General features: G+C 57.5%; 1 protein-coding gene across 1 annotated transcript in view; it reads right to left on the bottom strand.

Annotated features, from left to right (window-relative positions):
- Positions 1 to 4,358, bottom strand: part of DDR2 (discoidin domain receptor tyrosine kinase 2) — a 57,050-nt gene extending 52,692 nt beyond the window's left edge. The window contains exon 1 of the mRNA XM_006763173.2: positions 3,959 to 4,358. The gene's annotated coding sequence lies outside the window, so the exon portion shown is untranslated. The remainder of the gene's footprint in view (positions 1 to 3,958) is intronic.
- Between the last annotated feature and the right edge of the window lie 6,441 nt (positions 4,359 to 10,799).

Here is a 10,799-nt window from a genome sequence, read left to right as displayed (position 1 = left end):
GCGGGGCCCGCTGACCGACAGTCCCAGCACTGGACACGGGGCCCGCTGACCTACAGTCCCAGCACTGCACGCGGGGCCCGCTGACTGACAGTCCCAGACCCAGACCGACCTGCTGACCTGCCGCCGCCATGGAGACAGGGAGATGGGGGGTGTATCCATCTGCAGGAGCCGCCGCGGACCAGGCCCCCTAGTACTGAGGCCTCCGACCCTCTCGCGGGCTCTGGCGGTCATGCTGCTGGTAGTGGTTCCGTTCAGTGTTTCCCCCAAATCACCGGCAGCTGTTGTGTAAGATGCATTTTAAATAAATAACATGGCAATGTCAGCAGAGACCCGGATGGATGCGGGAACCAGAGGTCCGGGCAGGTCCTGAGGGGATGGGAAAGGTCCCGCATCCCGCGCCCTGTGGGGCCGGGCATCCCCCTGAGCCGGGACCCCAGAACTGACCTCTAACTGGGGTGCGGCCCTGGGCCCGAGATGTGTGGAGAGCAAGTGGACGACCCAGCCTCAGTCCCCTTTTCTTCCCCTCTTGACCCCACACCCTCCGGGCCACAGGCTGTCCAGAAGCTGCTCATGACGTCCATCAACTCAGAAGACACGAGGACTGTGAGCTCGTCATTTACGAATCAGTGAAATGACAATTGCGTGGTAACATAAATAATGACTTTTTCTAAAAATACGTCTTTTCAGAAGTTTTTAGCAAGAAGGGTGGCACTGGGACACAGGAGTCTCTGCTGCTTCTGGATTCAATTTGCTGCGAGAGTGAATGTCACGTCACCTCGTGGCAGAGAGAGAGAGAGAGAGAGAGAGAGAGAGAGAGAGGCAGAGCATCTAGTGCCGCTATGAAGACAGCGGTGACCTGTGGATTCCCCGAAAAGGTCTCGGGGACACTGGGTCCCCTGCTCCACAAGGGAGAGCGGCCCTGCAGGTGTGAGAGGAGCCACCCACCGAGGGCTCAGGGGAGGCCGGGGGGCAGGCGTAGACTGAGCTGACTCTGGAAACATAACTTTGTCTCAGAGAAGGGGACCATTTCCATAGCCGAGTTATGGTGAGAGCTCAGCGCAATGGGCAGCCCCAGCCGCACATGACGGGGCATGTGACCCAGGATAGAGCCCAGGACAAGCAAAGAGGAGCGATTTTGAACATGGAGAACATGGCTGTCTGAGGATGGAGCCGGGCGTGGGGGAGCAGAGCGTAGAAGGGAGCCCGAGGCGGAACAGGGGGTCTGAGAAGTGGGGTTGGCACCCCGCCTTAGTCGATACTATGAACCTGCTGCCAAACAGGAGTGAGTCCCGTTAACCTCGGACGGAGTGAAACAGCTTCCTTCTGGCCACAGGCATGTAAACCTGTCTAGTTCTGGCCACGTCGTTTGGGACAGGAAGGGAGACTGGCCCCGCCCCGGGAAGTCCCCTGACAGACGGGCCTGTGCCTCCTGCTCACCGGCCCCGGGCTGCGAGGCTCTGGCCAGAGGCGCGTCCTTCCCAAGGCCACGTTCTCCACTCTGAGTCCATCCTTGAGATGAAGACAAAACCCTGTGTGGTCCTCCAGGCCCCCACGGGAGGCAGGACACCCACCAGGTCACCGAGGGAGGCGGCTCGGTCCAGGTGCCCTGGTCACCGGGCACACGCGTCCTTCTGGGCCATCTGGGGTGGCGCCTGGATCTGCCTGTTTACAGATCTCCAGGGGCCTGTGATGCCAGCGAAGGCGGAGGCCCAGCGGGCAGAGATGGGCAGTGGAGGAGGTGCCCACGTGCGGGGGGAGGTGCCCGTGCCGGAGGGCAGACCTGGTACGGCTGCTTGTGCTCACAGTGCCCAGCGGCCGACTGCCCTGAGGAGCTGACTCGTGAGAAGGGGGTGCCTGGGTAGTCAGGGGTGAGCACACACTCAGGGGCCCCCGCTCTCATCTGCTTCCGGGGCCTGGGAGAGGCCAGGGGGAGCCCCTGCCTTGGGAAGAGTGGGTGGTGGCAGGGCAGGGGGTGCCAGGGTCTGACGAGGAAATGGTGTGGTCTGGACGCCCACGCGGTCACCTGCCCACCCAGCGCCGTGCATCCACCACAGGGAGCTGCACCTCCCTCGGGGCCCCGGGGCCTGGACGCAGGCGGCGCCGTCCCCACCCAGCGCCGGGCGCCGAGCGTGCGGGGGGCAGGCAGCAAGGCTCCCGCTTTCCCGTCGCGGCTGTTTCTATACTTTTTGGAACCAAATATCAACAATTCCCCAAAAGACACTGGAGGTGACAGCGCCTCAGACCCCGCTGCGCAAAGCGACACGGTGGACGCTGCGTCGGGAAAACGCAGAGGAGCAACCAGGGCTGATCCCGCAGGGACGCGGGCACAGCAGGGTGAGGGGTCCTGGCCACGCCAGCCACGGGCTCAGATAGAAACCTGGGGACACTGACCGTGAGCAGGGACGGCTTCCATCAAGGAGGTGGCCACGGAGACAGGTCACCCGGTCAGTCACACGCCCGAGCGCACCCCCTCCGGCCGGCACACCCCTCCTGGCCGAGGCTGCTCACATGACCACCCACTGAACTGGGGGTGCAGGCCCTGCAGAGCCTTCAGGCGCGGCCACGTCCAGGACCTCTTGGAGCAGCAGCACCAGGAGGCGTGGCTGCCAGCCGCACAGACCAGGGGCCGGAGGGGTGCCCGCCGGGGCACCCACCGAACCGGCGGCTCTCCCGGGCTCTGCAGGACGGAGGCGCTCATGGAGCCCCAGAATGAGCCGCCGCCAGGCCAGGCCGCCCAGCGCCTTCTCAGAGCCGCGCGGCGGGCGCACTGCTGGGGACTCGGGCACGGATCTGAGTCCTCATCCCGAGAGGACGAGGCTCTTCTATGGGGACCAGACAATGGTGAGTGAGCATTTCCCAGGCAGACAACATCGCATCATTTGTACACCTGCTGTGCTGGCCCTGGCCGCTAGAAAACGCAGACAACAAGGGCAGCACGGCTGTCGGACTTACTACTGCGTTTAAGCACCTGGCCCCCGGCTCCCCCCTTCACCCTCCTGGGCCGCCCCCTGCAGAAGGTGGAGCCGTGGCCAGCGGAGCTCTGAGCAGGGCCTGGGGTGCTGTGAGCACTTGGGGGTCGCTGTCTTGTGTCCACACACAGCCCAGGGCACCCACAGACCATGCCCCACCACGTACTCAGCACCCTGCTCACTGACAGGGTCCGACCGTGCTGCCCACAGTGGCTCCGTGGAGCTGGGCCAGAGGGATGGGAAGTGGAGGCCCCACGCAGGCCAGCTCACCCCCAGCCTCGGGCGAGGCCAGGTGACACCAGTGCCTTTCAGGCCCCGACTTCCTGGGAGGGCGCTGCGGCCAGGCAGACAGCAAAATGGTGCTGAGGCCCCGCCGCCCGGCAGGGCTCCCGCCTGAAATGGCTGGCGGCGTCCGCCCTTGGACAGGCTCCTTCCTGTCGATGGGACTCTTGAGCCTCGGCCACGACTCAGAGGTCCCACAGCCAACAAGGCAAACAGCCCCAAGTCCTGGGACAAAGGCAGCGTCGCCAGGCCGGCGCGGGGACCAGGACGGCAGCGGGCTTTCCCATCGTGACCACGCAGGCCCCGCGCACAGAACCTCGGGGCGAGGCACCCCCCCTGCCCGAGGTGCCCCCAAAACAAAGCACCAGGGAACATCCTCTCTCAAACTGGGGCCTCAGAGGCCAGTGCCAGCCCCGCTCCCGCCCAGCGCCCCCGCCCGCCGGGCTCCGCGTCCAGGCCTGCCTCCACCGCCCAGGCTGCCTGGCCCTCGGCGCAGCTCTGCCGATCGATCTTCCCTGGAACCAGAGCCCAGCGCCTGGAGCAGGGAGGCCCGCGTTCCGGGAGCCGCCCGCTGCCCCCGGCCCCACCTGAAGAAACGCCTCCGGCCTCCTCTGTAAACTCTTCCAGAGACGCCAGAAGCACAGTCAGAGCTTTCGTTTGCGGAAAAGAAAGAAAACGAAGGAAAGGAAAAAACATGCGGAACTTACGCTCATCCAGGAGTGCGCGCTGCGGGCAGAGGCCGAGGACGGAGCTGTGGTCCCGGTCCGGCCGCAGGGAGAGCAGAGCGGGGTGTGAAGGCCGCCCGCTCAGGCTCAGCCGGCGGCCGTGGCGGCACATCCACGGGGCTGATGCAAGATGCCTTTGCGAGAAACCTCGCATTCTGAGGATTCCTGGGCCGGCGCCAGGCTCCCAGCATCCAGCACGCCGCACATTTGGTTTCAATTAGGAAGGGGCTGGGAGGGAAGCGGAGGGCACCAATCGGAGCGGTTTCTGTTTGGAGACCAGTTCTTCTGACCCAAGGGACCAGGGGCAGAGCTGTAATTTACAGCAAAACCCATTCACAGGAGAGACAAGTACGTATAACCACCGCACGGTCTTAAAGACACAGCTCTCTTCCGCCCTGTCCCCCTCCGCCCGCACTGGTCCCCGCCGGCGACCCGCTCCGTGTCCCTCCTGGGCGGGAGCTCCAGACATAGCGCACGGTGGGATTCCCTCCCGCTGGAGCTCCCAGGACATGGGGTCGCACACACGGAGCTGAGCACAGAGCTGCCCCCCCACCCCCGCCCCCGGGGAGATCTGATCCCATCCCGTCCTCCCACGCTCCCCCACACAAACACTGGAGGCCCCAGGATCCCTATTTCCCACTCAACTCCCGAGGGGCCTGCACTCAGGCGCAGACAAGCACTTCCTAAGCTGTTCGGGAGCCTTTCCCTGTTTCTCTGTCCGTGGCTGTGGCCAGAGGTCACGCTGAAGGGGAGAGGCCGCAGCAAGGAGCCTCCCTTAGCTCCTAAATTGCCTTCCTCTCCATCCACCCAGGCTGCAGGCCTCGACCCCACCGAGCCCAGATGCCCCACACTCAGGCTGCCGGTTCCGGGGTGCAGGGCCCCAGGGCTCAGGTCCGGAGACGGTGGGGCCGGGGTGGATGGCAACAGGAGGTCACAGGACCTAATGCACCTCAGAGACGGCTCCAAAGACACTGCTTCCTCCAGGCTCCCAGGCCTTGAGTCTCCTCCACTCCGGCTGGGCAGGCCCCGATGGCTCAGCCCGAGACCAGCAAGGCTGGGGGCGCACAGGGGTGGGCAGGGACCCTGGAGGGGCCGTCCCTCAGAGCGCCCGGAGCAGGAGACACTGCGTAAGAGGAACGGGAGCAAGGAGGCCTCCCTGGACCCAGCAGGAGGCACAGACACCCGGGCCTGCGGGAGGGCGACAGGCAGATGGCTCAGGGACAGGGTTTGCTTCCTGGCCACCTCTTGGCTCTCTGCACGGACCGTGCTGCCCCGCAAACACCAGCTCCCGGGCTCCAACACAACACGCGAAAGCAGGAGGGAATTTCTATGGCCAGCGGCACTCTAAGCCTCCAGGACAAAGGCCAGGCTGAGTCTGCAAGTCGCGCTCCTGGGAGGCGCAGGCCGGTGCTCACCACCAGCCAGGCCAGCTTCGGTGCTGGGACCAGAGGACAGAGCAAGGGCAACTGCTCCCACTGAGCGCAGGTGCCTGGGACCCGGAGGCACTCTCACCCCGAGTCCCCAGGGAGGCCACCTGTCCGAGGTCTCAGTACAGGAGGCAAAGCACAGCTGGAACCCACCCCTCGAGTCCCCCCATCACACTTCCCAAAACACCGTGCAATTGCACAAAATGCTTTTACTTTAAACGTTTAAGAGATTTTAGGCCAAAATAAACAGGGGAAGCCTCCGGCGTGAGGGCTGGCGGGGCCAGGCGGGCTGGAGTGCCCGTCGGCCTGGCTTGCAGCAGCCTCTCCCTGTGCGGGTCTCTGGGGTTACTGGTTACAATGCCTCCTCTTCTGTTTACAGTTTTATTTGCGTCTTTTCTTAGTTTAGCTAAATGTTTGTCAATTTTGCTTATCTTTTCAAGAAACCAACTCTTAGTTTTATTGAACTTTTTATTGTTTTTCTATTCTTAATTTCTGTTCTGAACTTTATCTCCTTCCTTCTGCTAAATTTGGGCTTAAACATTATTCTCCTTTTTCTAAATCGTTGAAGTGTATTTTTTTCTGGTTTAGGTTAATTCCCATGAACAACATATTCTGTATTGTGTGGCAAACTCCGACTCTATATTTATTGAGAGTATTTAACTGTTTTTATTTATTGTAGCACCAGCTCCTCGCTTTACAGTTGTCATTCACCAGGTTCTCCTGCCCGATCGGACTCGCCCATGACCCGCCTTCTGTGCCGCAGCTTCCTCAGCTCGAAGACGGGCTGTTGGCCGCCTCTCCCTGGGGAGGCGTCACTAGGTGCGTGTTGGTCTCCTGCAGTGGAGCCCGGCCTTGGTCAGCATCAGCCATCCTCGCCCGTCAGGGTTCCATTACAGATGACCTTTGTAAGCATTCTTCTTCTTTTAAAAAAAATTATGATTCTGGAATGAACTTCCCTATGTGTTCTTTCTGCTCATTCCAGGCCCCCAACCACCACTTCCTCCCCTCCGACCCGAACATGAGCTCATCGGCGTATCCTAGTCTCTCTTAGGGGCTACGTGCTCCCACTTGGGAACTGTCACAGGTGTGTCCCTAAATGATGACAATGAGCCGTGAGCGCCTCTGCCCCCCTTCCCAGGGGAAGAGCAGGAGGGACCCCTCTGGCCTTTGCAGGACTCGCTGCTGGAGGCGCAGCTTCGCTTCCGTGTCAAGCCTGACCAGCAGCCCTCCCTTCCCTCTGTCCTCCCTCCCCCTGTCCTTGCTGAACAGCCAGAGGAGGTCTCCCCCAACGGCTCAAACCTCTTGTCTTATTCAATCCAAGGGAGCGGAATTGTAATATGTGGTAGAAAATAAATGCCCAGAATGAAGTCTAGGTTGTAAGATTCTTGTTAGATGGATGGTGAGCTCCATGAAAAAAATAGCATTATTCAGGGTCTTGGGGAACAAATACAATTTGGAATCCCAGGCAGACAGAACGAAGCCACCAGAGATGTCCTGGCCAGAAAGTGCCTCCCACACTCGAGGAAAGGCTGGGTGACAAGGCCCCTCTCCGAGCGTCAGCTGTGCCTCTGCAGTGGGGGAGGGAGAAAGGCCTGACTAGCTGGGAGCACAGGCGGGAAGGTGGCCCTGCAGGCGGAGATCCTGAGTGAGGTGCTAACGCCCTCAGAGAGTGAAAGGCCAGCTGCCAGGCGCTGGGAACAATCACCTGGAGGAAAGGAAGAGCCGTGATGAGAAAACGTTTATACGATTTTATAGTGAAAGGCAAAGAGAGAGAAGACAGCCCCACGTCCCTGGTATGTAGCTTGGAGGGTTGTTGTGAAGAATAAGTGAGCTAAAAGTGTAAAGCAGTTACAACCCATCCGCCTCATAGCAACCACTGATCCATATGAACGAGCCCCAACACAGGCAGGAACCACATATAATGGAAACACATAGGAAACGGACATGAGGGAAGGACATCAGGGAACGTTGGAAGCACAGATGGGTGAGGCTCAGACGCACAACCAGAAATACTTATCGGGGTCACAGAGAAGTGCACGTGCAGCTCATTAAGCGAAGTCCTTCACAAGCACACAGGTACATGCACACGCGCACACACACACACACACACACACGCGCGCACGCGCACACACCACTCCACTCTGCAAGTGAGGGCCTGGGGCCGGAAGGAGTCACGACCCGGCCCTGGTCGCTCTGGTTCATCACAAGGCAGGTGAGAGCCCAGGTGCCCTGACCCCTGACCCCTCACAGAAGATGCTGATGAAAATAAGAAACAACTAACAGACACCCGGAGGGTGCAGGGGCGAAGGCTGCTGAGGGCCAACTGCATCGGCCTGGCCTCCCAGCTCTAATCTCGATTCTCCAGCATTTCCATTTCTATTCTGAAGTTAGCTGAAAAGACAGGGTCTCTAGAAACAACCCACAAAGCCTCCAAATCTGAAACACAATATTACACAATCGTATCCCTAAAATGCACATTTGAAAATAATGTCTCAAAGAAAAGGGAAAAAGTAGAAAAGGCAACCACACACACAAAAAAACGTTCTGTGGAATGACAAAAACAGGATATTGGTAAAACTTCCAATTTTTCACTTTCAGATGTTGTAAATGATGTAGTGTTGGTGTGTCCTGCTTGTCCCGAGTCCCGTTGTCTATGGAAAGCCAGATGAGGAGGCCTCGCTGGGAGAGGGAGATACGTTATTTGCAGATACATCTGAGGTCTGGTTACCACCAGGTTGGACTGTGTTCCTGGTTAAACAGCTGGTTAAACATATGGACTTCAACCAGCACCACAGCACCAGCTACTGTCGGGTCTCCACATGGAGCAATCACTTGAGAACCCAGGAATGGAGAAAAGAAAGGAAGCGGGTTTGGGAAATAACATAAGTGTAATTTGTAGTTTTCAGAGAAAAGAATCCAATGAAAATAAAATGGGTGTTCTGACTTTGAGGCTCTAAACAGGCGCTCTGTAAAAAAGAAATCGATTATAGAAATGTGAAACTACCATAATCTCAGTTGCACACTTGGAAAAAATAAGATTGTCTAAAATAGAACTTTTTTTGGCCTGCCAACTGAAAATTGGTATTTTCATTATGCTTTGGGTCAAGGGTTGATTTGTAAATACTAGGTAAGCTCTGCTCCATGAGTTAAAAAGAATTCTCCTATATAAATCTTCTGAGAGTGTAAACGCAAGAAAAATGTACCCAGGCATTTTTTTAAGCACAGCAGAGAAGGGCCTCTGGGTCTCGCTCCTGCATGCTGTAACAGCGAAGCCATGTTCTGACATTCTGGGTCCGAACAAACCAAAGGACTTCTGTTGCAGGGAGGTGTGGAGAGAGCATCCTATATAATAGAGCTAATATGCAAATGGTCGCTATGCCCTCGCGCCCTCACGCCCTCGAACCAGGGCCAGGGGACCTGAGGCCGGGCTGGGGGACCTGAGTCCTTTGCCCCCTGCCCGGTGGGGCTTGATGGGGGACCTGAGGCCAGGCTGGGGGACCTGAGTCCTTGCCCCCCGCCTGGTGGGGCTTGATGGGGGACCTGAAGCAGCACCCCTTGCCCTGCGGGCTTGACGGTGGGGCCAGCTGGATCTGGATCTCATGCGATTTCAAGGTGCGCATGGGTGGGCGGGGACCTGACTCTGGGTCCTACGGCACACCCCAGACTCTGACAGGAGGGAGATTTTCATATGCATTTGGCTAATTTTCTTTCATCTCTGACACTTCTATCATAAAGGGCAAATAGCAGTATTAAAATATTTCCTCTAATTAATCCCCTTGTAATGTACACGAATTTTGTGCACCGGGCCACTAGTCTATATATATAAAAGGCTAATATGCTAAATGTCCCTCCACCCATCCGACCGGTCACTATAACATACACCAGTGATGGCGAACCTATGACACACGTGTCAGAGGTGACACGTGAACTCATTTTTTTAGATGATTTTTCTTTGTTAAATGGCATTTAAATATATAAAATAGATATCAAAATATATGTCTTTGTTTTACTATGGTTGCAAATATCAAAAAATTTCTATATGTGACACGGCACCAGAGTTAAGTTAGGGTTTTTCAAAATGCTGGCACGCCGAGCTCAAAAGGTTCGCCATCACTGACATACACTGACCACCACGGGGCAGACACTCAAGCCAGGAGCTGCAGAGCTGCAGTGACTTGGCCGTGGCAGTTCTCGGCTGACGCACCCCAACACCAGAGAGGAGGGAGCCCGATTCCTCGCGGGGCCGTGCGATTCTACCTTCAGCCGTGGGCTATGTTGTTGCTGGGGCACTGTCAGCCCTGAACCTGGCTACTGCTCACTTGCGTTTGCGTTCCACACCCTGTACGACAGCAGCTTTGCAGTGCCCTCTCACACTCTGGGACCCCTTCGAGGATGTCAGAAAGCCTGTTATGGCCTGATCCCTGCAGGCCAGGCCGAGGGACCCCACCTGCCAAAGGGACCCTACTTACTCTGCAGACACCCTTCGAGCCACGGTGCTGCCCCAGGTGCAGCCGGCTGGGGAGGGACCTCAGGAGGTTGGCTCCAGGGTGTGTCCAGCCCGTCTCGCCCAGCCCTGCCAGCCACCTTCTATTTTTTTTTTAATATATTTTATTGATTTTTTACAGAGAGGAAGGGAGAGGGATAGAGAGTTAGAAACATCGATGAGAGAGAAACATCGATCAGCTGCCTCCTGCACGCCTCCTACTGGGGATGTGCCCACAACCCAGGTGTATGCCCTTGACGGGAATCGAACCGGGGCCCCTTCAGTCCCCAGGCCGATGCTCTATCCACTGAGCCAAACCGGTTAGGGCCCACCTTCTAATTAAGTTCCTTTCAATGTGCACGGATCCATTCACTGGGGCACTAGTATAAAATAAGAACTTTACTAATTTCTACAATCCATACTGTTTGTACTTTCTGGGATTTGGATCTGGGCCCATCCTACTCTCCCCTTCCTCATCTCCTTCTACAGTTCCTACCGTTGGGCGTTTCTTATCTCCATTCCAGGGAGTAAAGATTATGTACTTAAGCATGATTGTTCGTAGTTAAAGTGATTAATTACCCGCCTGGAAGTTAAGAGGTTTTATTCCCTCCCTAACTTCAGGGGAAAATCCCTACCTGGGGAAACAACCTTTCTCGGAGAGGTGACCTTGGTTAAAACACATACTGCCAAGTGTGTGAGCAAATATATTAGGAACAGTATGCCATATATGCCAGGTCCCTTGGAACAGCAAATACTGTCAGGCTCCCGGCAAATGTAATGTTTCTGGGTAAAAATATAATGTTCCGCAGGAGCCATAGCGGGTCAGGGCCACTCACTCCCCTGCCTCGTTTTAGCCACACGTGGGATCGGAGGCCGTGAGGGGAGAGGGGACAGGAAGGGCACCTGGAGCCCC

This window comes from Myotis davidii, unplaced genomic scaffold (assembly GCF_000327345.1).
Source record: "Myotis davidii unplaced genomic scaffold, ASM32734v1 scaffold1059, whole genome shotgun sequence".
NCBI classification, from domain to species: domain Eukaryota; kingdom Metazoa; phylum Chordata; class Mammalia; order Chiroptera; family Vespertilionidae; genus Myotis; species Myotis davidii.
The sequence above is the reverse complement of the archived record's forward strand: the minus strand, read 5'-3'. Positions and strand labels throughout refer to the sequence as shown.